The sequence below is a fragment of the Falco rusticolus genome, chromosome 1, assembly GCF_015220075.1.
Source record: "Falco rusticolus isolate bFalRus1 chromosome 1, bFalRus1.pri, whole genome shotgun sequence".
Classification (NCBI taxonomy): Eukaryota; Metazoa; Chordata; class Aves; order Falconiformes; family Falconidae; genus Falco; species Falco rusticolus.
Window position 1 is genome coordinate 74,563,522 of NC_051187.1, and position 5,974 is coordinate 74,569,495.

A 5,974-nucleotide genomic window follows, 5' to 3' on the forward strand; every position below is an offset into this window, starting at 1 on the left:
TTATATTTACATGAATATTTTCCTTGAGCAATATGCCAAAGCTGTTGTACCTTTCAAGCCGGAATTGAATTTGTTGAAGCTACATTTCTAAACAGAGAATCTTAAGAATGCCTCCTACTGTAGGTGTTAGTATGTCACTGCAGATACTGTTTCAAGGTTGTGGCACAAGGAAGGATTTGCCAATCAAACCTCTTGCCTATGATAAATTCAGCTGTGGCTATCTCTGTGATGAAATTATACTGAGGAGGAAAAGGTGCCTTCCTTGTGCCCAGGAGCAAAATGGTGAGTTAACTGGCTGGGCTGAGAACAAGTCACATCTTCTCATGTACACAGCAGATACTTGTGCTAAGAGTGCAAATCTTCCCAGAGGGTCTTGGGAATGAAGCTAATCACTGAAAGAATCATAGAATATCTCAATTTGGAAGGGACTATAAGGATCAAGTCAATCTCCTTGCTCCTCGCAGGACCACCTAAAACTAAACCATATGACTACAGCATCATCCAGACACTTCTTGAACTCTGACAGGCTTGGTGCCGTGACCACTTCCCTGGGGAGCCTGTTCCAGTGACCAGCCAGCCCCTCAGTGAAGAACCTTTTCCTAATGTCCAGTCTGAATTTCCCCTGATGCAGCTTCATCCCATTTCCTTGTGTCCTAATGCTGGTCACCAGAGAGAAGGGATCAGCACCTCCCCTTCCACTGCCCCCCTTGAGAAGGTTGTAGACCGTAATGAATAAATGTATGGGTTTTGCATACTAAAGGTGGTTCCTTTGAAATAGTATTTTTACTGACAGGAATGAAATCAGTTACACCAGTTCATAGACATGTTGGTGGAAGGGACCCTGAAGATGCCCTTCCATGCCTCCATATAGTCTAATCTCATGTATGTAGTAGGGCTATGGGCAATACTAGACCAGGTCAGATGTTTTCAGGCCAAGTCTCAGAAAACTTAGAAGTCTGAAGATTATGCAGCCTCTTTGGGTAATCTGTTCCAGTCAAGTTTTTCCTAATGTCCATCCTGAGAGTCCTAAGCTGTATCCTGTGGCCACTGTCCCTTGTTTACATTTTCTTTTACCAGCAGGAGGAGGTTGAACACTATTGTCCCCCTGGAATACTTTATTACCTGCTGGCCACCAGCTGGATGTGAAGTTGATTGCTGCTCTGCCAGCCCCAGCCTGGTGGGTCCATTCCTCCAGCCAACATCACTCAGCTTCCTAAAGGAGACACCTGTGGGAGGAGGTGTGTCAGGTCCGGGTGTGCCACTTTATAGCTGCTTTCAGTCAGTGGTGAGGTGCAGGTCAGTGGAAAGGTGCATAGCTATCGTGTGGTCAAGTGTGATTTGCCTGTGGAAAGTCTGTGTTGGCTATTCCTTTGTTCTGCAAGCATTTAGGATTAAATGCCAATGGGAAGTGCTCCTTCATCCCTCTGGGGACTGCAGTGGAAGCGAACTAGCCCCTGTTCCTTGGGACTTCCTTTCATTCAAAGTTGCAGCTGTGTGTTGGGTGCATCAGCCTTTTTCCAGTCATTCCACGACAAGCGTGATTTTTTCATGAATAACAACTATCTTGTAATCACACTGACCAACTATTTCAGCAGCTCTGGGTGGGTCCCATCACAGCCTTATGGACTTGAATGCACCCAGTTTTTAGGTAGACCCTAATATTGCTTCCTCCTGGTGGCCGCCCCTCCCCTCTTCCAAGCAGGCTAGCACACACAGGGGTCTGGGAACAGGCCTGTCTGTGAGGACCAAGACCAGGAAGTGTTGTTATCCTAACTGGGTTCTTCACCTGGTGTGCAATCCACACAGCATCGAGATCTTTGCTTATTGCATGTCTGCGCACAGATGGGTGCCAGGTGGTAAACCTGCAAAACTAGCACACCTCTTAACACATAGTAAAACTTTTTATACACTTTGAACAATTGTTTACAATTATCTTTAGTCACACAATTCTCATTGGCTCTTACAAGCCTCATCTCCATTGAAAGGTACAGCGCTCTTTATTTTCACCCCGCCTGTTCTGTGGGGAGGGGGCTTTGTCTGCAGGGAGCTCTCTTTGCTCGAGGGTAGACCTTTTAGTATGTTAATTAGGATCGTTCACACATACTTCCAGTAATTTTCTGTTTGGTCTCATTAACCATTTGGTTCTCCTTAAACTTATCCTATTGTGCCCCAGTTGACTTATTTATGGTGGCTGTTCCTTCTCCCAAGGCCCTGTTAACTGTTTGTGAGGACTGAACTAACATCCTGTGTTTTTCAAATTCTTTCTTTTTTTCACTACAGATTTTACTTTTTTTTTCTCCTCTTTTTTTTTTTAAGAAGTAAATAATTATTATATCAGTGTTGAGTACTTGAGCTTCTTCTGTCACCTGATGCCAGGTTATTTCTCCCATTTAACAGCAGGCCCCCACTTTTCCTTGAAAAATTCATGAGACAAAACTGCATTGTGCACTGTTATAAAGATCTGAAGCACTGCTGTGTTTCTCTATTAAAGCAGAGATAATAGAAACTTTTTTTTTTTTGTGGCCTAGTTGCTTGAGACTTGCAGGAAATATATCAAGTTTGAGGAATGTGCCTTACTTTCAAATTAGTTCTGAACTTACCATCTTTATTTCTGAACTGGTCAGTCATGTAGCTGTAATAACAATCACATCCTGATGAGGGGAGATTGGTAGATGGCTGTAGGTTCATGAAGTTCTACAGTTCATCGTTCCCACTAGCTCTCTAAGCCAAGTTAAGAGGGACACAGAATGCAAGCCAGTCTTAGCTGTTTTCCCATTCTATAGGTTAGCTGGCAGCTAAACATACTGCCTATGTAACTGTGAGCATCTGCAGTAGGGTTATTTACTGCTGGTTCAGACCAGCCAGCTTGCATTGTGGGCAGGCAGCCCTTAGATGTCTGTGAGTTAGAGTGGTTGGTTCTGATTTCCCTTAGAGAAATGCAGTTTATCCCTCACACCAAAAGGGATTTCTTCCTGATACCCAGAAATGCCTGTCATTCCCCATTGCCTGGTCTGCATGATTGCCAGCATGTCTGTTCCACATGAAGAGATGACATATTTAGCAACACCCCAAAAAACATGGCTTATTGACATTATTCAGACTGGGTTGTCAGAGGATCTGACTACCTGAGAACTGCTTAACGTATCAGCCAGGTCTCATGTTTGCCTTACTCTGATTTGCTTTACTCTGTACAGCTTGCAAGCATTCCAATGGGAAGGGGTGAGACTCCCCAGGGTGGCCAGGCTGAATATTTAGGCCAAAGAAATATTAGCAGGTGTCTATGCTGTGACTGACATCTCTAAAGACAGGACAGAAAGGACACATTTCTGGGATGATGTATTTAAACTTTGTTTCCTGTACCCTGGTGCCTATATGCAGCTTGCGATCTGCACGTGGCCTATACAGGACTTAGGGGCTTGCTCCATATGTTGCCTCTGAAGCTCCATGATGTGTTTGGTGACCTGCCGGGGAGCAGCACAGGCCTGTTGCTGCTCTGCTAAGGTCTGAGTATCCCTGCTAGTGCAGAGACTCTAGAGGAGGCGATTGCACCCAGGTGCAGCCCCACAGGGCAGGGATAGTGGTTCCAGGATGGGAAAATCGTGTGAGGAAGTAGCTGCAGCCAAATAAGTTGAAGCGTAAGGCACTTAGACATACTCTTTCTACAGATTTCTCAACAGCATCTATTTGGAGGTGGAAAACAGTCCTTTCTGTGAGTGCTTTTCCTAATTTTCATGGAGAACCCGCTTCCAAGCAGTTAAAACCCAAATCTTTAGTACTTGCAGCAGAGGGAGCTGTGCCTTAGTTACAACTACAGAAACGCCTGCATCATGTAAAAATGTAAAACAGAGACATCCAGGTAGGGAAGGGGTTAAGAACACACCCGATCGGATGATAAATGTACATATTCAATACATTTTAGACTCAGACATTAAGAATGAGTATAATGCCTATAAATGTCAAAAAACGACTAACTGGCAGTTACCTCTTTGCAATCAGTAGTTGCCACAGTCCAGGGCACGGTTTATTCACCAGCACCTCCCTGTACACAGGCGAACGATATTTATTAGTATTTGAAGTCGTAAAGGGTTAAAGAGAATTTTTTACCGTCACGTGTAGTAATCTGGTGCCTGTATTCCTTAGGCTGCCAGATGTCACGCCGGCAGCGCCGACAGGAGGCACCCGGTGCCGGGCTGGAGCCAGGAGTGGGTGATGTGCCGGGAGGGAGGGGGGAGGGAGGCAGGAGGCGGGGGGAGAGAGGAAAGCGGGGGAGGGAGGAGCGGGGAGGGGGGGAGAGGGAGGAGGGAGGAGCGGGGAGGGGGACGAGGGGGGAGGGGTGCCGCCGTGCCCCGCCGGCCCGCGCCTCCGGCAGCAGGTGGCGGAGCGGCGCTGCCGAGCGCACCTCCCGCTCCGGCTCTCCCAGCTGTGTCCCGCCGGCCGTCCCGCCCGGAGCGGCGCCGGCGTGGTGTCCCTTTGGGACGTGCGCTTGCTCCCGGTGTGACCGCAGCTCACATGGCGGCGAGGGCCGCTCGCAGCCCCGGCCGAACGCAGCTCGCACCTCGGCTAAGCCCCTGTGCGCCCCCCGCTCCCTCCTGCTGCTGCTCGCTCACCAGCGCGTCGGGGCGAGGAGCTGGTGGTCAGCACATCATGTCAGACCAGTATATCACCGTGCCAGCAAAGGCGGTTCTTTCTATTCCGTGCTATACAGAACAGGGTCACTAAGGGGGCTAGAACTTAAGCAGGCAAAAAGAAATTAAGAGATCAAAGAGATTAAAAGGTAGGCAGCATCAGAAATATACATTCATAAATGTTTAGTATGTTTATATGCCTACATTTAAGGGCAAGTCTGTAACAATCTGTCCTTACAAGAGCAGAAAAAGCGATGCCTGACCAAACCTGAATCAAAGACAGGGTGATGAGTCTTCAGTTCTCAAGGCAGGAGAGAGGAGATGGCGGACGAAGATGCATGCACTGGAGCTTCAGCACCCGCAGGCACTGTGGGGGTTGCACAGCGCTAGGAGAATCAATGAGGTACTTGATCAGTTAAGAAAAACTCAAAGCTGAAAACTGTGGAGGTTTGTGCAGTGGCTTTGATACTGAAACAACGTATGAACACATGAGCCTTTACTTATCAGGGGACCAGATCATATAGGACTTACCAACAAAACAAGTTAAATCGGTTCCTCTTTGTTGTGGTCAGCGCAACTTGATTTATTAATGTGCAGGTTAACAGAGCCACTAGGAGCAGAAGTAAAATCTGCAGTGTATAACAAGGCAGCAAAATCAATTGTACGAAGAGCTGGAACCAGAGTTGCTGACCTTACCCTGATAACCATGAATGCACAGAGACCGTCACAGCTGGATTGTGCAAGAGCTAATGACCAGCTGAGCCAACAAAGGAACGGTATGGAAGAAAGGTCTTTCAAGGTGATTAGATTACACTCCTTGGCGGCAGAGGACTGCTGTTGGGTTTCGAGGACAGCCTGCTACAGCTGATGAGTTTGGTCATGCTGCAGAGCCAGTCCTGCCATGTGGGCCCCAAGGACAGTGAGGGATGTGCCATCAGCAGATTGCTCCAGGGGCACAGGGTTAGCAACTAACCCAGAAGACAACACCTCACCTGACCTAGGTCTCCTGGCAGCATAGTTGTCTCCAGGCTTCTTGGTGATGCAAGTATGCCTGAAAAAAAAAACAACCCTGAAGCAAAACAGTCCTTCTAGACAGGAGAAGACTGAGAAAACTGAGGCTTGCCCAGCACATGTAGTATTCAACCATTCTTGTTCTCTTTCTCACAGGTGGTCAGAGCCACCAAAGAAGAGGAAGGGCTTCCACACACAGTAGTCTCCCTTGATAATGTTGTCAGCTGATCCTCTTGCAGCATTTCTGGCAGGGCAGTTGAGAGAGGCTGACCACCATTTGTGATTCCAGCCACCATCTCAGTGTCCTCCCAGAACAGTTCAACCTACTCCAAGAATAC

General features: G+C 47.6%; 1 long non-coding RNA gene across 1 annotated transcript; it reads right to left on the reverse strand.

Annotated features, from left to right (window-relative positions):
- Positions 1-896: 896 nt before the first annotated feature.
- LOC119153987 lies at positions 897-5,376 on the reverse strand. Its single transcript, XR_005106279.1, has 3 exons — positions 5,157-5,376; positions 4,894-5,011; positions 897-1,226 (listed from the first exon to the last, which is right to left on the reverse strand). It is a non-coding gene; the product is annotated as an uncharacterized LOC119153987 (long non-coding RNA).
- Between the last annotated feature and the right edge of the window lie 598 nt (positions 5,377-5,974).